Source organism: Bos indicus x Bos taurus, chromosome 7, assembly GCF_003369695.1.
Source record: "Bos indicus x Bos taurus breed Angus x Brahman F1 hybrid chromosome 7, Bos_hybrid_MaternalHap_v2.0, whole genome shotgun sequence".
Classification (NCBI taxonomy): Eukaryota; Metazoa; Chordata; class Mammalia; order Artiodactyla; family Bovidae; genus Bos; species Bos indicus x Bos taurus.
The window spans coordinates 57,073,645-57,097,772 of NC_040082.1; the positions used below are offsets into that span (position 1 = coordinate 57,073,645).

At 46.0% G+C, this 24,128-nt stretch overlaps 2 protein-coding genes across 7 annotated transcripts in view; one reads left to right on the forward strand and one right to left on the reverse strand.

The window, feature by feature from the left end:
- LOC113895217 overlaps positions 1-24,128 on the reverse strand; it is a 453,671-nt gene that overhangs the window by 34,168 nt on the left and 395,375 nt on the right. Inside the window, exon 12 of the mRNA XM_027546109.1 lies at positions 7,633-7,749. The gene's annotated coding sequence lies outside the window, so the exon portion shown is untranslated. The remainder of the gene's footprint in view (positions 1-7,632; positions 7,750-24,128) is intronic.
- The window catches only part of FGF1 (fibroblast growth factor 1), a 107,024-nt gene continuing 84,582 nt past the window's right edge, over positions 1,687-24,128 (forward strand). Inside the window, exons 1-2 of one of the 6 annotated variants that reach the window (XM_027546121.1) lie at positions 1,688-2,083; positions 11,727-11,977. The gene's annotated coding sequence lies outside the window, so the exon portion shown is untranslated. Of the gene's footprint in view, positions 2,084-11,453; positions 11,978-24,128 lie in introns of those variants that run through there. The other 5 variants (XM_027546122.1, XM_027546123.1, XM_027546126.1 and 2 more) reach the window with 5 other exon arrangements.

Genomic DNA, 24,128 nt, shown 5'->3' on the forward strand with positions numbered 1-24,128 from the left:
AACTCTGATATAATTCTTTAAATGTACCTATTAATCTATTGTTATTATTTCCAATATCCTCTACAACTTTCACAGTACTCTCCTTCAAGTTCAAGGGATGGAAAAGAAAAATCTGTGAAATTTAAAATTGCCTTAATTAGTTATTGAAGGAAGTTGAGTTAAATTATTAAAGGAACCTTTTTGTCTGGGAACTTGGACCTGGAAATTTTCACATTTGGGGCTATGGCTCCTGAGTTAAGATTTGTGAAAAGTGAGGGGTATGCTTTCCAGTAAGGATAGGATTATTATGAACACAGACATTGTTCTCAGGCTAACCAGTTTTAGGAAAAGATACCTTATAAAATCTGGGAACCTGGAAACGGGTTCTCTAAAAATATTCTTTGGTGTGCCCATTGGAAAATCTTTAAGACCACCATTCAGGGGGTAATTCATACCAGTGGCCAGCAGAGGGAAGTATTGTACAAGCTGCTAGGCTCTATCTCCCTGGCTCTCAAGTTATCAGAGAGAAAGGGCAATTCACCTTGGATGCAGAGGGGACCGCAGCTTGGGCAGTTCAGCCTAGTCCTTTCTGGTGTCTTGTGTTTGCACAGTGAATTATTCATAGGAAACTGGCTCCACAGAGAATGGAGGCCCAAGACTCTCCATCCTGCACCTTGAATCAGGGCCTGGGACTGTAAACCTTATATCTTTCTCCTCTTCAAGAACTGAGTTTGAGAAAAGAAATTGAGGAGTGAAGTCATGGATCTGAATCAAACGTGGGTTTTTGTTATTCTTATGAGATGAAAACAACAGTGAAATTTCAATGATTTATTGATTCAGGAGGCAGGGAGCAAAGTGACTGAAAACTCCTGCTCTGGAGTCGGCCAATGGGGCTGGGATCTCTCTTCTTGGCAAGCTCACCTTCCTGGCCTCTGCTTCTCTGGCTGTCAGATGGGAACAGGATTACCTTCTCCACAGAGCTGCTGTGAGGATAAATGAGATAACGCGAGAAAAGAGCTCAGGATGGGAACGGCATTTTGCAAGGGCTCAAGAAATAACTGTGGTGATGGCGAAGATAATGATATGGAACTGGCATTTTGTCAGGCATGAGCGTTTCAGAGCTTCCCATTTAGGCCTGAAGAGGAAGAATCAGAAGTGAAAAAAACAAGCTATTTACATATTGTAAGTTTTACAAATCCAGGAGTTAGAAGCAGAAGCAGCCAAAGGAAACAGGCAGAATCAGAGATTCAGAGTTACAGCCTCGCTCCTCCATGTCACTCACAAGTGCCTTCCAGGGCTGAGGTCCCACCCAGTGTTGTAACAGGGTCTCTGTGTCTACAGCACTGTGTAGATGATGGCTATACGTGTAGCCTCAGACATAGAAACAGTGACTTTGTTCATTGGATAGATCCTCTGTGAAACCTTAAAGGGTGGGGATGAATCGGTTGAAATAAAGTAGTAATTTAGACTCATTGCTCAGATATATTAAAAGTAAGGTTTAGAGCAAGCCCCGCCTCCCCCTCCTGCCTTACGTGGGGAAAGGTAACAGGGACAGTTCAGAGACAGGCATGGAGACAAGTTGGATGGGATAACTGTCCTTTCACCTGGCAGCTGTCCAGCCCTCAAATAGCTCTTGTGTTTGGTCCAAAAATAAGATCACATGAGAAGGGGAGAAATAAATACGCAAGTATTCGTCCTTGGGCTTTCTGTGGGTCCACTAGCCGCTCTAGTAGGGCCCCAAGAGAGTGGCTTCACGCCACACTCCGCTGCCTCCCTCCCCAGGCTCTGCAAGGCTGGGGAGACAACCTGGAACAGGGCGCGTGTGGTGTGTGGTCTGCACATAGCCCGCCTCTGGGGGCTCCCCTGAGCTCCATACACATCAGAGAGGGAGCAAGAGAGGACACGCAGACCCAACCGTCTGGCCCCTAGGGGAATAAGGGCATCGCCTCCTTTGGTGAAGGCCACTCCCTTCTGATGGAGGATGGGAACTCCCTTCCTCCCGCAGAGGCCTGCCTGCTGCAGTCCTGCTAGGACAGTGTGGACGCCGTAGGCTGCCGCAGCTGCTAGCACCCCAGAAAGAAAGCGCCCCAGAGTCAAAGCAGCGGTGAGTACATTCGTTTCTCCAAGGGGCTCAGATTACTGTGGACTTTCTGCTTGACTTCAGGCTTTTGCTCTGCTTGAATGCTCTCCCCCACCCTCTTCTCCCTGACCTCAGTCAGTGGCAGGCTCGAGTCTATGTGATGGATGCTGGACTGAAACATTCCTTGTACTCCCCTCTCTCATTCAGACACTAGCTAGATTCCGGAAAGAACTGGGTGAGTTGAATTCTTAGCAGGGAAGCAGGAAAGGGCTGCTACCAAGTGAATTATCTTTGCTGAGATTCAAGAAGATATTTCCCAGAAAATCATTAACAAATCCCATTACGGTAATATTAATGCTTAGTTGTTGTTTTTTGTTTTTTGTTTTTTTTTTAAAAGCTCTGCATCAAATAGGAAATAAAAAAAGAAAAGATGCCAGCTGATTCCTTGTAATTGGGCAAAAGGGAAGAACACAAATGAGATCGAAAAGCATCTGCAGAGTTTCCCTTCCCCTCACCTCCTCCCTATCTCCTGACGTCTTGGAACCCTGCAAAATACACTTAACAGATCCAAAAATTCTTCTCTTCGGAAAAAAGCAAGGGTTTGGGGGAGAACTGCTCTGTAAGCAGAGTCAAGGGAAGAAGAAGAAAGAGTTTTTTCAGAGTCTTGTGTTCTCTTCTTAATGTCTCTGCCTCCCAAGCACGTGACATGTACCTGTGCCTGTTTGGAGGTACAGAGAGATGTCTTCATCGCTTGCATGCACATACTGTTCTTCCTTGACACAGCTCTTGACTATGAATGCTATGTTAAGGGTAAGCCAACAAAATGCTAGTGGGAACAAGATAAATCCTTGAATAAATCTAGATTCTTTGAGTGACAACGGGCTGAAATCCAATTTGAAGAGACTTACACAAAAAAAGAAAGAGGAGGGGTGGAAATGTTTTCCTCATGTAACTGAAACGGCCACGGTTTTGATTTGGTAGGATCCAGGTGTTCAGACGATGGTGTCCTGAATCTGTCTCAGAGTCTCTATTTCTTGCTTTGCATCCTTGGATCATTCCATTTCCAGGAAGACCCACCCATCATGGTAGAGGATGGCTCCCAGCAGCTCGGGGCTGATACCCTACTGGTACAGCTGCCCTGCAAGAATGGGTGCTGTCCTTTCCCAAGAGTTCTAGCTGGGATCTCATTTCACTGAACCAATGTGGGAACTGTGTCCAGCCATGCCACAGGGGTATAGTCATCACCATCCAAAACCAAATGACCTGAAAGCAACGAAAGGCTGGTCCCAAAACAAGAAGGGGTCTGGATGCAGGACAGCTAGGGTCAACAGTTACCACTTTGTACTGCTTTTTTGGTGACCATTCAGATTAAGAGCCAAAACTCCTCCAACATAGCCCCTCCTCTTTCCTCCCTCTTAAGAGTTCACAAAAATGTATAAGTGACAGAAAGTCTCATAGAAAAGATAATGAATAGAACAGGTGACTAAAAGATCCCATGGTATGTCATCCCTAGAGACTCCTGGGAATGGGAAAGACATTGGAAGGCTTGTCTCTGGCTCAGTCCCCAGACCACCCACCATGCCCAGAACCACTGGACCCCCAACCTGGCTGTGCTCACAGGGGTCTCCCTTTCCCCTCACCCACTCTTGTCCACTTCTGCCTCCCTCTGCTCTGCTCTGCTGATGGGAACCCATCTTGCCTCTCAAAGGGTGGCCTCTGAAGTGCCTTCCCTCCGACACCTCATCTGGCCCATCCGACCTTCTCTGTTCCTCTCTTCTCTGAGCTGGGGCAGTGCTGACCCTCAGCATTCCATCACTGTTTACCTGCTCTTTAAGAGCTGCATGTATCTTCGTTTCTCTCCCAACTTGAATTGTATATTCCTGGGGAAAATTAAGTTTCATCCCCAGCCCTACCTGCTGTGTCTAACACATATTAGGTGCTTCCAATTAGTAAAAATAAATAAAAAATAAAAACAGCCTCCCTGAATAGCTTGGAGGGGTTTCCCTGGTGGCTCAGTTGGTGAAGAATCCACCTGCAGAGTGGGAGACCTAGGTTCGATCCCTGGGTTGGGAAGATCTCCTGCAGAAGAGAAAGGCTACCCACTCGAGTATTCTGGCCTGGAGAATTCCATGGACTGTATAGTCCATTGGGTTGCAAAGAGCTGGACAAGACTGAGCAACTTTCACTTTGTCACTAAATAGCTTAGAGAGGATGGTTAGATTACTTGAGATCCTTCATTCTTATTTTGCAAGTAATATAATAACTATGACAAACACTGACAGAGCTCTGATAGACTAGAGACCCTATGGGCATCTTCTCAGTAAGTCCCCACACTGACCCTGTGAAGTAAGTACCACTATTATCCAGACATTTACTTTAGTCTCAGAGAACTTAGTCACTTGTCCTAGATCAGACAGCTAGTAAGTGGTGGTCTGGAAGTTAGAGCCCAAGCAAGCCTGCCATCTTGTTTCCTATTAAACTCATTAATTCCCTGTTTATCGATAGCACTTTCTGCTGCCTGATTTTAAAGAGTGAAGGGCACAGGAGATTGGTCAGAGACCATGAGGAAGCTCAAATATTCTAGCCTCCTCTCCTGCCACCTGTGCTCCCAGTGCCTCTACAGGGGGGTCTTTATTAGACTGTATCCAGGGGTGAGGGGTCATACCCTTACCCAAGAGCCAACAAGAAGGTCAAGGGTACAGGAATTTTACAAAAGGAGGTACTTTTATTAGAGTAGTCTCTGGGAAAATGTTAGCTGGAGGGTGGGCTTTAGAATTTGTTTGCTGATCTGGCTGCCCATCACTGAGCAAGGCCCTGACCTTTCTCCTGCCCTCTGAGCAGGGTGACCAAGCCAGGGCCTCCTGCAGAGGGTGGTCTGAAGGATTTAGAATGCAACCAAATTCAGATCGCAGAGGAAACCCAAATCTCAAGTAAACAGTATCTGTTTATACCCTCTGTGCCTCTGCACTCACCCACTGGCCTCTTGGCTGATGCCGTCACCTGTGGTGCTGGGGAGCCCCTGCCTGGCCTGAGGGTATCTTGTTTCTCTGATACACAGGAACCTACTCCTGTGGGATAGTATCTTCTCAAGAGCAGATCCTACTGGGTTTATGTCATTAATCCTCACAGTATCCCTGAGAGGATCAGAGAGCTGGCTTCCTCACAAGTGAGGCTCAGTGAGATGAAGTCACACCCCCAATTACACAGAAGCAAGGAGGGCTCAAACTCAGGGCAGAGGAGTTCTGAAGTCCTTAGGATACCAGCCTTCTTGCTTCCCCAAGTGATCATGATAGAACAAAACAAAAACGAAAAGAATTATATAAGTTAAGTAAAATGTTTTGGGTAAATCTTTAAGAGAAAAACCTTTACTAGACTCAAGAGAAATAAAAACATGTTAACATGAAAATTCGGACACCACACATTCACAGCACCATAAGTCTTGATATCTAAACAGAGGAAACAAGCCAAATACCCTTTAACTGATGGACGAATAAAATGGGACACATCCATACACATGAAATACTCAGCAATAAAAAGGAATGGCATTCTGATAAATATGAATCAGGCTACAATACGGATAAGCCTTACAGACGTTATGCTTTTTAAGGAAAAGAAACCCATACTATGTGATCCCATTTATACGAAATGGCCAGAACAGGAAAATCTAGAGAGACAGAGAGTAGACCGGTGGTTGTGTGGGCCTGGCGGGAGTGGGGAGGGGATGACGAATGACTGCTAATGGGTGTGAGGGTTTCTTTGGGAGATGACAAAAGTGTTCTAAGTTAGAAAGTGGAGACGGTTGCACCACTTTGGGAATATGCTAAAACCACTTAACTGCACACTTTAAATGGATGAACTGGATGATATGTGAACTATATCTCAATAAAAATCTCTCAAAAAAAAAAAAAGAAACCCCAAACCATGGCTAATGAAATAATTAACGAAGTGACAAAATGGCTTTGTTGAAGGATGTAGTCTTACCCTGTCTGCTCTGATAAGCTTATGTCTCATCCCACTGAGCTTGGCTATAGGTCCCCCAGACAATTCAAGTGGAAAAAATATAGATGGAAGACACAGGATGCAGATTTCTCCCTGGAATTTAGACTAGATGGATCGTATTCTCCTCTTTCTTGTAAAGATCATTTTAAGTTTTATGGAATCAATCTCACTACTCTATTTTTGTTTCTGGGTTTCAAAATATGCTTCAAAAAGCATTCTCCAACCTAAGATGGGAAACCTTATTACCTAGTGATGTCCTCTAATGCTGTCCTCTAAGGTTTGTCTCATTACATTTAATAAATTTTTATTCATCGGGAATTTAACAAATTGAGGATCCAGGTTGTCTTTGTTTTGCCAAGTACATAGCCAATGATTAGATCAGGAGTTTTTAAATTTTAGATCAAAATGGATTTGAGGTATCTTGTAACTTCCTGAAATTCAATATGAAAATATATGTGTGTGTGTGTGCGTGTGTGTGTGTGTTGTATATATTGCAATGCACTGAGGTGTAAGCCAAGTCAATAGGATAGTTGTTAAACAAATACAGGGGAGACCTGAGTACTTACCCACAGGGAAAGTACTCTGTCACATGTCAAGCGAGAATCCCACCACCTTTGGCTTTGAGGTGTTACTAAGGCAAAGAACAATAAATGCCTCTCACTGGTTCCCCCGGACCTGTAACACTTTAGGTTTCTAATCATCTGCTGACAAATGAATGGAGCTAATACATCACTTTAGCTGACAGAACTTGGAGCCCTCCTATCACAAAGAATTGGAGGTTTATAGTCCAGTAAATATAAATGATAAACTGAAAATAAAACTGCCATTCCAAACAAAGTAGCAGATCCTTCTGTGCAGACTTGTGTATTCACATAATAAATGTATAAGCAACACCCACCGTGTAGCTGGCACTGTGCAGACTGTGGTTCTCAAAGTCTGGCCCATGGGCCAGCAGCCTCAGGATCGCCTGGAACTTGTCAGACATGCAAACTCCCAGGCCCACTCCAGGCCTTCTGAAGAGAAACTCTGGAGTTGAGGTCCAGTCATCTGTGACTGTGATGCACATTCAAATGTGAGAACCCTTGGTCTAGGTACTGGAAATATAAGGCTGAACAGACAAATAAAATCCCTGGCTCTTCTCATGGACATTACATTTTAGTGTGTGTGTCAGGAGGACACACAAATAAGTCAACAAATAACTGAACATGATAATTCTCAGATAGTAATAAGATCTATGAAGGAAAAGAAAGATAGATGAGAGGCTAATTTAGAACAGGTGGTCAGGGAGGAGGGTCTGAAGTGAGACTAGAATGATGAGGAAGAGACAGCCATGTAAAGAATCGAGGGGCAGAAAAGAAATCCACGCACTTCAGGGGGAGGGCACGGGAAGTGTAAAGGCCCTGCGGCAGGACCACACGTGGCTTGTATGAGGAGCAAGAGGCTGGAGCACAGTGAGAAACGTATCAGGGACGGACCTGAAGGTGCCGGTGGTGACAGCAAGCTTAGCTCTTGTTCTTAGTGCCAGAGAAAGGCACTGGGCAGTTCTGTTCAAATAGAAACACAATCCCATTTACCTTTTAGCAGGATTCCTCTGGAATGAACTGTAGAGGGTAATGGCAGAAGCAGGGAAGTCAGCAAGGAGGTACCGCAACAAGCCAGGCAAGGAACACTGGCTCCTGGATAGACCAGACCTACATGCAAAGATCTAGTATTAGGTGAAAAACAAACAATGCAGGACCCTCTGCTTAGTAAATCGCTTTTAAACAATACACTCAGGTGTATAAAGACATTTTTTTCCCCTCAAAGGATCCAGAAAAAAAGTGAATAACAATTATCTTTGGGAAGAAGGGGGTTAGTGAGGGTCATTTTGTGCCTCTCTGTATACTGTACATTTTTTATATATACACAAAGCATTCCTTTTATTTAAAGATAAAATATTTTAAAGTAAAATTGAAAAGCTGAGATCGAGGAAAACATTGACTAGGCAATGGGTACCAGTATCAGAAAAAGAAAGCCTGCTTCTCATGGGTGTGACCCTCTCCAAGCATCCTCTCCTGTAGTCGCTGAGAGCCAGGCCGACAAACAGGGCCTAGTTCCTGCTCTTGGGTCACACTGAGATTTGAGCAAGGCACCTTCCCACTGGAGAACCTCTGGACCCCGCTTCCGTCCTGTAGCTCTGGTCGTGTTTGTGTCTGTTGGGTCTCCTTGGGCAGCTAATACAATTTCCTGTGAAGGTCTGCTGTGTTTCCCTGTGGCCTGTTTGTCAAATTGCTTCCCTCCGTCATCTCGGCACTGGTTCACCAGGAGGCCAGCGTGCCCTTCATTTAATTGCATGATTGAGCATAAACAGAAGGAAATACTTTGCTGTGGGGAGAGAGACAGGCAGGCAGCATCTGATTTCTCCTGTCAGCTGATTAGGATTTTTTGAGTCCAAACAAGGTCAAACGAGATTAGAAAGAAAATGCAGTGTCCGGTATGCGTTTCATATAACTGCATTGTTTATGTAAACAGGATGAATGACAGGGAAACTTTAAAGCAAATATTGAACATCAGCCTCAAGACTCAGAGACAAGAAGCCAGGGCTTATGTGTTATGACGGGAGAGAAAGAAAATTTATTTCCTGTGGACATTTGGAGTCCTGTTGAATCTATCATGCTCTGATTCCTCTCATGTTGGTGCAGTTAAAAAGTGATAGCTTTATGTCTGATTTTCAGAGGCACTGAACACAGAATAAGAAAAAATTATAGAAATGCCACATTTTACTTTTCCTGTCCTTCTAAAGCTCTTATAAGAGGTTTAGAACCACTTTCTGTAATAGTAACTGCTGAAGTGCTTGGTAGTAAGTCAATCTCTCAGGTCAGGGAAGGAAAAATCTCAGCTCCAGTACCAGCCACAACATTGTAGACAGGGCTGATTCTGGCCAAGGCCACACCTCTGTGGATAAACCTACCAGACTTCTACTTGGATTTTTGTTGGTCCTCCAAATCTGTCATTTTCTTGTTTTCTCAGACCTACCCTCTGTAGTGCTAGTAAGTGCACATGTGAAGTTTTAATTACTTCACAACCTTAAATGGTTTTAATGGCATTGAAAGTGGCCTCAGAGCTTTGAAGGACACTATGGTTTCTGTTACTTACTCTCTACAGGATCTAGTGGCTTGTGAATGCTTATCAAGAGGCTTTGACAGCTATTATTTCCATGGACTATTTCCTAGCCCAGAGCTAGGGGGTTGGCTATTCTGAGGCCAGACTTTTAAACTAGAAAACCTCCCATTCTTTACCATGCTAAATAACAGAAGGGCCAACATTTCATATCTCATGATTCCATGCATCTGAATATATATTATTTAAAAGATAAATCTAGGTATGATATATATACACAATGGAATACTATGAAGACACAAAAAGGAATGAAATAATGCCATAAGCAGCAACATGGATGGAACTAGAAATTATCATTCTAAGTAGACTAAATCAGAAGGAGAAAGACAAACACCATATACCACTTACATGTGGAATCTAAAATACGGCACAAAGGAACCTACCTATGAAACAGAAACAGACTCACAGGCAGAGAACAGGCTTGTGGTTGCCGTGGGGAAGGGGAGGAGGGAGAGGGATACAGTGGGAGGCTGGAGTTGTAGTAGATGCAAACTATTGTATACAGAATGGATAAACAACAAGTCCTATTGTATGGCACAGGGAACTATATTCAATATCCTGTGATAAACCATAATGAAAGGAATATGAAAAAGGATATGTGTGTATGTGTGTGTATATATATGTATATAAAACGGAATCACTGTTGTACAGCAGAAATTAACACAATATTGTAAATAAACTATAATAAATTTTTTTTAAAGATAAATCTATACACTTGACATGGAAATTGAAACAAATATGGAACTTGAGAGATGTTAAATTAAAACATTAAAAATTCAGTATTGAGGAGAATTACGTTAAGTACTTTAAGGAACTGAGAAATCATGATTTCCCAGTATTTGGACAGGAACACTGCCAAACAACACCTGAGAGTACTAAGTTAATGGGTTTACATCAGTAGCTAGGGATTGCACTTGCCTATGTCTGCCTAGGAGCTGTGTGGTTTTTTGGCTTTTTTTCCTTAATAGCATTTGACGACTAGATGTAATGAAGAAACAGCACTAAAATAATGACTTACACTTGCATTCACACACTTACTGGTGTTCGAGGTGTTGTCACACATTTGGGCACATTTGATTGTCACCATAATCACAGCAGCTTGCAGGGAAGATTTAGGGTGCTTCCTAACTTTACCTCCTATCATTCCATGTGGCTAAAAACAGCTCACATGCACTCTGGAAGCAGCAAAACAATTCTCCAATATTAAGAAGATGACTGTCTAAAATATCTTCATCTATGATCTAGAAGGTCCTTCGGAATGGTGCAGATGACTATTTTTTTTAAGCAAATTTTAAATTTTGTCAAAAGGATCTTTGACAGTTCACTGAAGTTCCTGTTAATAAAGTTTAGAAAAATCAATTATTCCTGTACCTCTCAAGTTCCTTTTAGCAGAGCTGTGCTTCATCCATTATAAGAGTTATGCTTGTCTGTGCTTCTAATTCTTTGTCGCAGGAGGTGAGCTTTTCTGAGCTCCTTCCTTCAGAGGCACATGAAGTTTCCCTGATGACTTTGGAGAACAGTTTTCCGTCTCCACCTTCCCAGAGGAGGGAGAAACCAGCGAATATATTTCTAGTTCCAACAGGTCAATCTGTACCTCCTATCTGAATCACCAGGTGGGCAGGCTTGTATGCATGTACCACATACACACACTCTCTCTCTCTCAGTGACACCTCCCAGGCTCAAATGCCTGCATCAGGAACAGGACTCTTTGTCAATTCTAGGAAACTATTAATCATGTTTCCATTTGGTCTCTTCAGAGATACCTCCTGATCCATAGCCTTTCAGTCCAGGTTCATTCCTCATGTTGTAGCCAAAAGTCATTCATACAAGCAGCTTCCCCTCTTCCTTACCCCATCCTGGCCAGGGGCGCAAAGATGATGCCCGTGGTCCACTGAAGAAACCCCACCTGATGATTTGCTTAGTTCAGCAGGGACAGGTTTGACTACTGGTGAGAAAGGGCAGAAATATTCTCTCTGCAGCCCCTCCCCAGCTCTAAACTGCATGGCCATTGCCTCGAGTGGCTTTGCAAAACAGGGACAGACAGACAGACAGACATCTACACTCTGTGCAGAGATGCCAGAAGTCAGAACAGAAAAGGATTCCTTTTCATCCAGCAGTCTTCTGATTGCAGAGGAGTGTCTCTGAGCCATGACCTGCTGTTTCCCTGCCAACTGAGGCCTCAAAATAAACAGGAATCTGCCCAGACGGGCTAGTAGTCCATTCAGTGCAGCCATTTGCCCCAAGACAAACCACGTTAAAATAACACCCAGGAGAGCTGCCGCCGCTGTCTGCTGTCTCTTTCTCCCTTCCCCGCTGGCCATGAGCTCTGTGTTCCTGGGCCTGCTGTTGGTTGCCCAAGGCTAGGGGTACTCCGTGTGCACCCCTGTGGGCAGGGTCGGTACAGGCAGCTGTCTAAAGGCTGGTCCCCTCTGCCGATCAAAACGGGGCTGGAGAGAGACCTACAGGCTGCACGCTCAGCCCCCTGCCTGCCTCCCTGCTTCCCACACAGCCCTGCAGGACTGGGAGCCGGCTCTGGAGTACGGTGTTTGGAGGCGGACCAGCAACCTGATGTACATGCCACGGCCCGTCCCCTCTCCCCACACAGAGCTGCAGTCACCGGGAGGTGCAGAGAGCCAGCTTGGGGCTGCTGGAGAAGCAGTCGCAGCACACTGACAGTGACAACGCAGGGCGGATGAGACTGAGAGGATCCTCTTTCCCTTCGACTGGAGAGGAAAAGCCCTCAGCCTGCAAGCTGTTCAGGTAGGAATCAGGGTTTCTACTCTTGGGAGCAGAAAGCAGGTTATATACATCCAGTGCTGAGGTAGAGAGAGAGAGAGAGACAGTGTGTGTGTGTGTGTGTGTGTCTGTCTGTCTGTCTGAGTGCAAGTATAAGGCTTCTTGGGAAAAAAAAGAAAGAAAGGCTGGCTAATATCACAGACATGTAAAAAATAGCACCTGGAGTGCAGAGCCTGTGAGAATAGTCATGCAGCGTGCTTCCTCCTGTGTCTTCATCCCCCACTGCCGGCCATGAGGACCAGAGGGAGCAGAAGGCTCTCATTCACTAAAACCTTTGTGGTTTGGCAGGACTCTGTGGCTGTACTGAGCATGGCTAGCATTATTTTGCTTGTCACATTCACCCTCTTAAGTAGCCTGGAAATTCAGCCGTCTTAGCAACCCTGTCTACTGGGTGGGCACCTTAGAATTAGTCAACATTTTGATATAAATATTAGGCTGAAATATGCAATTAACTGAGTATGCTTGAGAGGGTGGGATTCCAATGGCCCCACTGGTCACCTGGATTACTTCCTACCATCCTTCTAATCCTCTCTGAAAATCACACTGTCATCTCAGTGCCCCTCCAGATAGGCACCGGCAGAGAGGGAACAGGAATGGCTAGCCACTGGGCACATTCTCTGGCACTGATGCTATCCACACCCACATCACCATTACATGCTGAAAGTATGCAAGGCTTCTAGATAGAACATTCAAAAAATCCTTAAAAAATCAAGGACCCTTTTTTCAAGAGGGCACACACCTATCTATCAGGTGCAAGAGCTCGCTCTGTGCTCTCTCCAGTTGTTTAAATCCACCCCCACCTTCCTGCTGTGGTGACTAGTACTCTCCCTTTCACTTGCTCTAAGGATACAATTGTTCATGACTTAGCTCCACGAACACCGGTGGGTGGACACAAGCATCCGGGTTCTGACTGAGGGTGACCCAGCCCAGTGGTGGCAAAGGGTTAGGGAGAAACCAGCTAAGCTGAGTGGTGTCTAGCAAAGTGGCTGTCTGGGTGAATGAGTGTGGATTTTGGTGGAGACTGTGATTCACAGTCACAAACTTCCTTTGTTTTCTTTGTGTTGGTCATTGAGGGCTCTGAAGGAAATTCCCCTTTTGAGATCATGTATCCGAAGGCAAATTTGCCAGATCTGCTGCCAAGGGCAATGGGTAGACTCAGGGAAACTGTTTTCTATTGATGCTGCCTTTTTAGCATGAAGAAAAGGATTTGCAAATGTATTATTATATCAAAAGCAAAGTTAACACAAAAGAACTAAGGAAGAAGACACTGAGTTACTTATAAACTTCCTCCCAGACCTGGTGTGCACATATGCATATACGCCTGGCCAGCTTCCAAAAAGGATTCGAGGAGGAAGTATCCAGTTGATTAAGTGGCTTGATTTCACAGGCAGGCAGCACAAACTCTGATGATGCATTTCCATGGTGACAGTGGTCAGACACCTATACACTCCATCTACACCCAGAGAAGGGATGTCTGATGCCGAGACAGAGATGTGTTTGCTCATTCTGCTGATGTGCATCCTGTGGATCCTGAATAAACGGTTAAGGATCGTGGAGCTGCTACCCACTGCGCCAGCTTCCAGCAGTCAGGGACTATACGGAGGGGAAGGCACACCCCTTCCACGTCATCAAATAGGCAGTGCTTGGCTAATGAAATACTCCTTGATTTAAGCTCCTGGAAAGATAATCTGCAGCCATTCGGGCTACAGACATACCCTGTTTCAGGTAAATCTAACAACTATCCATGACATATAAAGTACAGGTGAATGACTATTTTTCCTTAAGAAAAGTATCACTCATCAAGTCCATCAAATACTGTGGCAAGGTGTCCCATGGGACTGGATCCAGCCTAGCCAACCATAGAGAAAGGCGGGGGCTTAACTGGGTGGGCAGGTAAGGGCGAATGAACCTGGGCTGACAGGATGTCCAACTCAGCTGGGAGGTAAAGGAGTCCACAGGAACAAGGACAAGCATCTGGCCTACAGCAGGAGAAGAGGGAAGAGGAGGAGGGCAATTACCTTGATTCCTAAATGTTACCACTTAAGAGAGGCCAGCAGAACAGAAGCTAAGAACAGACTCTGCAGGTAGGAAGAAGCCAGGGTTCAAATTCAGACTCTGACACTTACTAGTCCTGTGACCTTGTGCCTTAGTCTTCTCATCTATAAAATGGGGCAATAAAGTACTAGCCTTATAATTGAAAGGCTCAAATGAGTAAATGCTCTTAGCTCAGTGGCTGGTTTATAGTGAGCAAAATTTAAGTATCTGTTGTTGTTGTTATTATCATTATTGAAAGGTGAGTTCTGAAAAGGCTGCTCACAAGTCCCTTTGTTCCAAGGTCCAAGTGACTCTCTGTGTGACCACCAGTGCCACCTTTTGGGAAACAGAGATGCTTTTGCTTGGTGTGGTGTTTTGCTTACATTTCTGAGCTTTTAGAATAGAAAGAATAGCACTGAAACATGTATATTATCATATGTGAACCAGATCGCCAGTCCAGGTTCAGTGCATGAGACAGGGTACTCAGGGCTGGTACACTGGGATGACCCAGAGGGATGGGATGGGGAGGAAGGTGGGAGGGGGTTTCAGGAAGTGGAACACTTGTAAAGCCATGGCTGATTCATGTCAATGTATGGCAAAACCACTATAATATTGTAAAGTAATTAGCCTCCAATTGAAATTAAAAAAAAAAAAAAAAAGAATAGAGGAGCTTCTGTGCTGGTGGCCAGCATTTCTTGAGCCTTTACATGAGCCAGGCACCATTCTTGACTCTGTATGTGACCTCGCCAGATTCTAGTAACAACTCCGTGAAGTGGGGCTCTCATGGCCGCAGAATTGAGCTTGGTGGGTTTGGCCATTCGCCTACGGTCACACAGTTAAAAAGTGGCAGAGCCGAACTTATACCTAGGCTGTGCTCCTAGCTGGTGTGTCATCTACAGTTAGGGGGATCACTGGAGGTGTTCTGAGAGGCAGGTAGAGTTTGGTGACAGATGGACTTCAGGAAAAGATGATTCTTGAAGGCCCTAGAAAGTAGGCCAGGATTTGGAAACTCTGTCAAGATATGGCAAGACCCTGGATTGGACTGGAGACAGAATCTCAGCCTTGAGGACTCATGACCTTAGGACTGGGTGTTTAGGAACAAGACATGAATGCAGGCCCTGGGGGACAAGGTGGGCCACAGGCTTTCCTGCAAGAGGATGGTACCAACAAGAGAGAAAATGGTGCCTAACAACAGAGATGAGGACACAGCAAGGGTGCTGGGCCACGGCTCTTGACAAACCTCCAGCCTAAGGTCAGAGGTCATCTTGAGCTAAGCCGAAGGTCAAGACTAGGTGACTCCAGCCATGGAGAGAGGAGGAATGGGCAATAAAGAACTTAGCATCTGGGCACAGTGAAGTTTATAGTGATGCAAAAGGCTTGATTTGCTAATGTAATCTCTCTAAATTGAATGTTCAAAACATGACACAGAGATTTGTTTTATGCATAGTTGCTCAAGCCCACCTCTCTGACTTTACCTAAGGAATGCTGGTGATGGGAAGGTATGCCTACCTTGTACCAGAGCTGTGTAGATGTGGGGATTACTGATGGACAAGACTCACCCTTGCTGCTCCAGAACCTGTGGTCTGGCCCAGGCATTTTCAAACTTTAATGTGCATAAGCATCACATGGGAGCTTGTTTAAAACACCAGATTCAGAGAGAACAGATTTTTGGTTGCTAAAGGGAAGCTGAGCGCTGAAGAATTGATATTTTTGGAACAGAGGTGTTGGAGAAGACTCTTGAGAGTCCCGTGGACTGCAAGGAGATCCAACCAGTCCATCCTAAGGGAAATATGTCCTGAATATTCATTGGAAGGACTAATGTTGAAGCTGAAACTCCAATACTTTGGCCACCTGATGTGAAGAACTGACTCATTGGAAAATACCCTGATGCTGGGAAAGATTGAGGGCAGGAGGAGAAGCGGACGACAGAGGATGAGATGGTTGGATGGCATCACCGACTCAATGGACATGAGTTTGAGTAAACTCTGGAAGTTGGTGATGGACAGAGAGGCCTGGCGTGCTGCAGTCCATGGGGTCGCAAAGAGTTGGACACGACTGAGCAACTGAACTGAACTGAAAGGGAAGGGGGAGGAGGAATGGAATGGGAGTTTGGGACTAGCGAATGCCAACTATTATATATAGAATGGATAAACAACAAGGTCCTACTATATCTATATATATAGCACAGGGAACTATATTCAATGCCCTGTGATAAGCCATAATGGAAGAGAATATTTTAAAAATGTATATATACATGTAACTGAATCATTCTGCTGTACAGAAGAAATTAACACATGATAAAATCAACTATATTCAAAAAGTAAGTTAATTAATAATAATAATAAAACGTGTTGGACTTCTCTGGTGGGGCAGCAGATAAGAATTCACCTGCCAACGCAGGAAACGTGGGTTTGATCCCTGCCCCAGGGAGATGCCACAGGCTGTGGAGCACCCAAGCCCGTGAGCCACACTACTGAGTCTGTGCACGACAACCACTGAAGCTCATGCACCCAGAGCCTGTGATCTGCAAAGAGAGGAGACACTCAGCGAGAAGCCTACGCGCCACAAGGAGGAGTAGCCCTCGCTCCCGGTAACTAGAGAAAGCCCATGCAAGCAACAAAGACACGGAGCAGCCAAAAATTAATTAAAAAATGTCAAAATATCAGGTTCCTGGGAACTACCCACACAAGTACTGACGTAGCGGGGTTCACAAGGGCCCAGGATTCTGCATTTCCTGGGTAGGGCCCAGCTGGTTCTGATGCCTCCAGTCGACAGGTCACAGCTGAAGAAGCCCAGGGCTGCTTCAGTTGCTCTGGTTCCCTGTCTTCATTGCTTTTAATGAGAACAGAGTCGTGTGGCCTGAATCAGTGGCGATTAGCCTCTTTTTTGACTTGGACTTCTTCCTGAACCACCGTTTTACTTAGGCTAAACCTACACTGTGGGAACAACAGTAGCAGCCCATCAGGTGCTGGGCACAGTGCTAAGCCCTTCACAACCATCCCATAAGTTAGGTACTGTTGTTATCACATTTCACAAGCGAGGGTAAAGACCTCACTGCTGGTATGTGGCAGATCTCAGATAGGAACCCAGGCCCCACAGGTTTCCATAGCATAGCCATGGAGCTCCTCACAGATAGGTGAGGGTAGTTTTAGCTCTTTGTCAGTTCAACCCTCTTTTCTCACCCTTCAGTGTCTTTCTCCTCTTCATATTCCTATCTTGTCCTCCCCCATCCTGAGACTCCCACATAATTTCTTCAGAAGATGATGTATCCTTGTTGTTCCCTATTTTTATCTCATTCAATAAACCAAAAAAGGTGGGGGCAAAGGGTAGTTGGAAGGTAGTAGTTATGGGCTGAACTGTGTCCCCCCTCACATTTGTAGGTGGAAGTCCTAACCCCCAGTATTTCAGAATGTGACCTTATTTGGAGACAGTGTCTTGACAGAGGTCATCAAGTTTAAATGAGGTCATTAGGGTGGATCCTAATCCAGTATGACTGGTCTCCTTTTAAAAAGGGGAAATTAAGCCATAGTGACACACACGGGGGAAAGGACATGACAAGACACAGGAGAAGACAGCCATCTGCGTGTCAAGAAGAAAGGCCTGGACCACATCCTTTCCTCACAGCGCTCAGGAGGAACCAACCCTGTGAATACCTTGAATTTGGACTTCTGGCCTTCAGAACTGTGAGACAAGAAATTTCTGTTGTTTAAGCCTCCCAGTCTCTGTAACAGTCTTTTTCACTCTCCTCTTTTACCCTCATGAAGAGGCTTTACTTCCTCTTGGCTTTCTGCCATTACAGTGGTATCATCTGCATATCTGAGGTTGTTATATTTCTCCCAGCAATCTTGATTCCACCTTGTGATTCATGCAGCCCAGCATTTCACATGATGTACTCTGCACAGATGTTAAATAAGCAGGGTAACAATATACAGCCTTGTCGTATTCCTTTCCCAATTTGGAACCAGTCTATTGTTTCATGTCGGGTTCTAACTGCTGCTTCTTGACTTGCATACATGCTTCTCAGGAGACAGGTAAGGTAGTCTGGTATTCCCATCTCTTTACGAATTTTCCAGTGTGTTGTGATCCACACAGTCAAAGGCTTTAGCATAGTCAATGAAGCAGAAGTAGATGTTTTTCTGGAACTTCCTTGCTTTTTCCATGATCCAATGCATGTTGGCAATTTGATCTCTGGTTCCTCCGCCTCTTTGAAATCCAGCCTGTACATCTGGAGGTTCTTGGTTCACATCCTGCTGAAGCCTAGCTTGAAGGATTTCGAGCATAACCTTACTAGCATGTGAAATGAGCACAACTGTGCGGTAGTTTGAACATTCTTTGGCATTGCCCCTCTTCGGGATTGGAATGAATACTGACCTTTTTCAGTCCTATGGCCACTGCTGAGTTTTGCAAATTTGCTGACATACTGAGTGCAGCATTTTAGAGTCTAAATAGGGACCATTGTCTCCCACTGATGAGGTTAATTCAAGACCTTGGGAGCCGGGCCAGGCTCAGACTGGGGTTGACCAGGCAGCCAAGCCCGACCTTCTCTGGCATCACTTGAAGGACACACAGAGGTCTCATGAATGTAACCTCTCCTTTGCCTGCAGAACCTATCCTGAAGCTACAGGAACAGGTCAGCAGTCAGCAGGCTCATTCAGCAGGGCTGTGGAGAACGGTTGAGATTCAAGTCGTAAAGAGGCAAGAAGTAGGGGCAAGAAACCCAGGCAGAACCCTTGTGGCAAAGGGTGGAAGTGGGCAGACACGGGTATGACAATAGGCAGAGAATATAAAGAAGGAGTACAAAGGACTTAAAGCCAAAATGTGCCTTATTCAGGATTTCACATGAGAAGCAGAAAGATAGGTCTGCGGCAATGGGATTCCAGCTTGGAGTTTGTAGCCCTCTCAGGTGTCTTCCCTACCAGACACACACACACACCATTCCCATCATTCGGAAACTTCTCATCGACGCCAGCCACTGTTGACATAAACCATGAGTGAGTCCTGATGTCAAATTGAACACCATGCCTTTGCCATATGTCCTGACAGTCACAAAAGAATTCCCTTCCTTTTCCTTCCAGCAGAGGAGCTAGAGTTGGCTTAGCAAGGATGAGTCCCTGGGGCAAGTGGAGTCCACTGTGGAGAAGAGAGGAGACTTTCAGGAAGGTGACAGCAGCTGGGGGGTCTCATGGGGACAAGATCCTCCCACTCCTCTCATATCCCCCACAAGCTCTAGCCCCACTGGCCTCTCTTCCATGCCTCAGCCATTCCACGCCCTTTCTTGCCTCTGGGACTTTGAAATTGCTGTTCCATCTGCCTGGAGTACTTTCCCTGCTGTTCTTTACATAGGAGACCTCTTTGTCCTTCAGGCCTCATCTCTCTGGTCAACTCCTCAAAGTGGCTTTTTCTCCTGTTACTCCCTATTCTATCTCTATTTCCTTCATGGCACTGAGCCCAGTCTGTATCATCTTGTCAATTTTTTTTTAAGTTTGCTTTGATTCATCCTTCCCCCTAGAAGATAAGCTTCAGGAGGGTAGGCCTTGTCTCTCTTTTTCCCTGCTGTATCCCCAGTGCCTAGAACAGAACTGACCCACATAGTAAGTGCTCAATAAATGAGCGACTGGTTCAATCCTAGGAGTGGAAAAGCCAAAACCAAGGGCAGCAGTGGGACCTCCCGGCCTCTGTCACTCCTCACAGCTCTAGAAAAGCAGTGCTGCCAAGTGTGCTTCAGGGCCTCAGACCCTGGCTTGGGTGAGCAGGCCCCTCACAGCCCCCAGAACCCCATGCTCTGCATCAGCTGCTCTGGCCTAGTGTGCATAATCTCGTCTCTCCAGAGAACTCACTTTGGAAGCCTAGAAAAATTCAGCCTGTTTGTGTTATTCATGCTCAGAGATGAATAACACCTTTTGGCTGATGGGCATCAAAGGCAAACAAGTGAGGTCAGGCACCCAGAAGGGTGACATTGATCCAGCACATTCCTGCCCTTGCACTCAGGGAGGAGTGGACAAAGCCACTCACCCCCACCTTGGCTACCAGGTCCATGGGGGTGGAAGCAGTGTCTGCACTGATTAATCAATGGGCACAAAGTGCTGCTTCAGTACCAATCAGGGGCACAGAGAGCTGTTCGAAAACTAGGCTGTGCTTGTTCTTCCTCAGAATCTATGTCAGAATTTTGAAATGGCAATTGGAGGAAAGCTGGGAATGACCACTGCAGAGTCACTCCCTGGAGTCTACACGGCAAGCTGCAGCCCTGGGAGAGCACGTCCCTGGTTCAGAGTTCAAGGCTGGTGTGGCCCTGGCTCCTTTGTCTTCAGTGCTAAGGTGGTGGTTAGGTTAAAGGAGCAAAATGTTCTTCCTTAAGCCTCTACTGGTTTTTCATGTTTGAAATGCTAATGGGGATGTTTCTGGGACAGAGATGCAGGTTAGCCTCGGGATCGTTTCCTCCCAAGGGTAAAATCCCCGCTTGGTTGGCCACACAGAATGAGCTGCCATTTTCCAGGGCTGGTGCTGGGATGTCTCTGCTGAAGACTTGGGAGGCAGTGTCCTAAGTTCATTGGAAAGGGAGCTGATGTGGTAGACCAAGAGCTCTCCTGATGCCTCCACTTCCGGCCCATCTCTCTCATCATCCTTTTCTTATTCCATAGTGACAGTCTGCAGGGCCTGAGGATAGGAGTATACCAGTTGGGGCAGGCAGGACTGCTTGGGTTTGAATTCTGGTTCTGACACACAAGAGCTGTAAGGCCTTGGCCCAATTCTGGAACCTTTCCACTTCTGAAACAGAGACGTGATAACAGCACCCACACCCGAGGGTTGTTGATGGGACTCTGTGAATTTATACAGGTGAAGTCTGAGAAAGTGTGTTTTATTATCAGCATTAGCTGTTACTCCCTCACAGAGGTGATTTAAGATGTCAGTGAGACAAAAATGTTTCAGTACATAATGCAGAGCACACAGCGTTTGATCAATAAAATATTAATTATTATTGCTACCAACACTTTGCAGTCTGGCTAAGGTTTGCAGGAAACCTGAGAATGTATTTGAACTAAAAAAATGATCTGGGAACATGAAGGTCACCTGCTGTTCCCCCGTCAGTCTTCTTTGTTCCAAGGGACAATGATCACCCTGTGCTCTTTCAGCACTTAAAATTCACACGTCAGGAACCTAGAACTAGCCAAGAAAGCAATAGCTCCTTTGAAGAGTTTAAGCATGGAGCAGACAAGCCTCCTGTTCAGCAGTTTTAAGCTGTAGGAGTTTGCAACAAACAAAGAAGCTTCAACTTTAGCAAGGCTCCTTTAGTACCATTTCCCAAAAGGCTGTGGGATCCCCACCCCTCCAGGGTACATGTGGTTCCTTGGTGCTCGGGTGCTTTCAAACTTTTCCTCTATGTCCCCTGACCCTGGGCTTTGAGTTTAACATATTTGAAGACTAAACGCAGAGTGAACAGCATGGCCTGCTGTAGGCTGTGAACTGCACAGTTATCTTGCACCCAGGCTGCTCAATGCCCCATCTTGCCCTCCTGAGTGACTGTGGGTAAGAACCGGTCCTCTCTGTGCTTTGGTTTCCTTCTTTACAAGAGTTCATCTCTAGAAGGGGGAGCAGAGGTTATGAAGGGGCATGGAAAGCTCCAGCTGTCTCCCTCTATAGTCGCTGATTTCCTTCATGGCCCTTCTGACCACCACAGAGCAGGGATTATGGAAAAACCCACTGGTGAACAGTGCTGTAGAGGTCTGCAAACACTCCCTTGCACTAGGTGACCATGAGCACATCACTTGGCTTCTGGAGCACCAGAGAGAGATGGATTACGGGAAGGGGTCCAGGCCACAGTCTGGAGGAGGGGATGCTGGCAGCCCCCACACTCAACCCAGCCCATTCTTGCACCACAGAGACCAGGCCCGGAGTATGGATTTTCAGCCCATGGCTCTCCTGGGTCGTCAGACCTCTCACTAAGGCCCAAAGATCGATGGTCTCCCATCAAGGAGGTGGACCCCTTCCTGACACACTCTGACCTTCCTCCACATGACTCCCTACCTCCCACTGCGGCCAGAGGATTTAATACACAGCTGGTTCAGGGTGGATCCAAAGGCACACAGTGCAAGTCGGGGAAAAGGGTTTCCAAGGCAACGTCCCAGTTGTTTCTAGCGACCCATTGACCTGACCCTCCCTGCCTTGCACATCCCCAGAACTGAGCCAAGACTGTGGAGGGTGGCTATACCTTGGGTTGTCTGGCCGGGGCCCTACTGTGGTGGGAGGTTCAGATTCCACGCTGGGAGGGGCCCAGGGGAAGGTCACGGGGAGAGTGAGCCAAAGCAGGCTTCATCACCTCCCTGTAACCTCCTGCTATTCCTTCTTCTTCTGACAGCATGGCAGTCAGATGTGGGGTGTGGAGGCCTCTGTTCTAGGAACTGTAGAGAATAGCTCTTTAAAAAAAAAATGACTCTAAACACATGTCGCTCTGGGATGGAAGCACAGCCTGAAACAGTTCAAGTCTTTCATCCACTGTCGACTAAGAGGAAGACCTCTAGTAACACGGAGTACTACCTTCATCAGACTCTTGCAGTGTTTTCTTGGAGTCAGGGTGCCTTTCTCTTCCTGGCCAGCCCCACATCCTGCTGTGTTGGCCAGCTTCTGTTTCTCATTATCTTTCCCCCATCCTCTTTAAAGGTTTCTCACTCCACCCAGGGGTTTTATTTTTAAACTTGCACAGTAATGTTAGGGCTAAGCAGCACACGCTGCCCACATTCACGGGAAACTGGGCTGCCTGGAGAAGCATCCCACTTTTCAGAGACTCCCTCCCTCTCTCCCTTCCCTATATATCAGGTGCATTCTCCGTGAAGGGCCCTGCCTCAAGGATACGAGGATGAGACAGACATGGTCCCTACCCTTGAGGAGCTGACATTCTAATGCAGCAGGTGAATGGCAAATAATGTACACACCTACCCACACACCCACACACACACACACACACACACCAAGTAAGTCAACAAAAAGAACTAAGTAAAAACCATGCTAAGATCTACAAATAGAACAAACAAGGTCCTGAAACAAGAAATGCTGCTACAAATTAGGTAGAAAGGGAAAGTCTCTCCAAGGTGACACAGAAGCAAAGACCAGAAGGATTAAGGGGCTCCAGGCATGCCAAGAGGAGTGATGAAGACTATTCTTCGTGGAAGGAAGAACCTGAGATAAAGCCCCAAGGTGGACAAGAACTCGTGTGTTCTAGACTCCAACAGAGGCCAGGATACCTCAAGAAGAATAAACAGTGAAGTAATGGGTCAATATGAAGCTGGAGAGGTGTGCAAGAACCAGATCATGCACAACCTGGAGTCAAGCAGAGAGCTAGGGCTTTATTCTGAACGCACTGAAAATAACGGGGGGATTAGCATTAGAGGTGACATGCAATGATGGACATTTTAAGACCCTCACTTGATCCTGAGTGGAGATTTGACTCTAAGATGGGTGGAGGGAAGGCAGCGGTCCGAGTTAGGAGGTCTGGGAGTCATGCAGAAAGGAGATGGGGGAGGCTGAAATAGGGCCACAACCAGAAACAGGCTGGCTCCTCCAGGAATTAGCCCACTACTAGGCATCCTCTCTCCAAAGAGCTCATACAATAACAGAGCTGATAAGACAAAACAGAACACCAAGGCCCGAAGTCACAGGGTTGGTGAGAATAAGCAAGAGTTTAGCTATCATAAGGCCTATACCGAACCACATTTATGAGGTTTCCAAACACAATTAAGTAAGATCTTTGTCCAACATTGGCTCCCAAGATTTTCTGAAAGATGTAAAAATACTCTGGTTTTTCTTTAAACCATGGCAGCTCCTCTGTCCTTTATAGCTTTGCCTGAAAATGGCTTGGACTGAGTGATCCGACCACAGACAAAAGTCAAAGGTGACTTTATAAGCCTTGAAAGAAAGTGAAAGTGAAGTCGCTCAGTCGTGTCCGACTCTTTGTGACCCCATGGACTGTAGTCTACCAGGCTCCTCTGTCCATGGGATTTTTCCAGGCAAGAATACTGGAGTGGGTTGCCATTTCCTTCTCCAGGAGATCTTCCCAACCCAGGGATTGAACCCAGGTCTCCCGTATTGT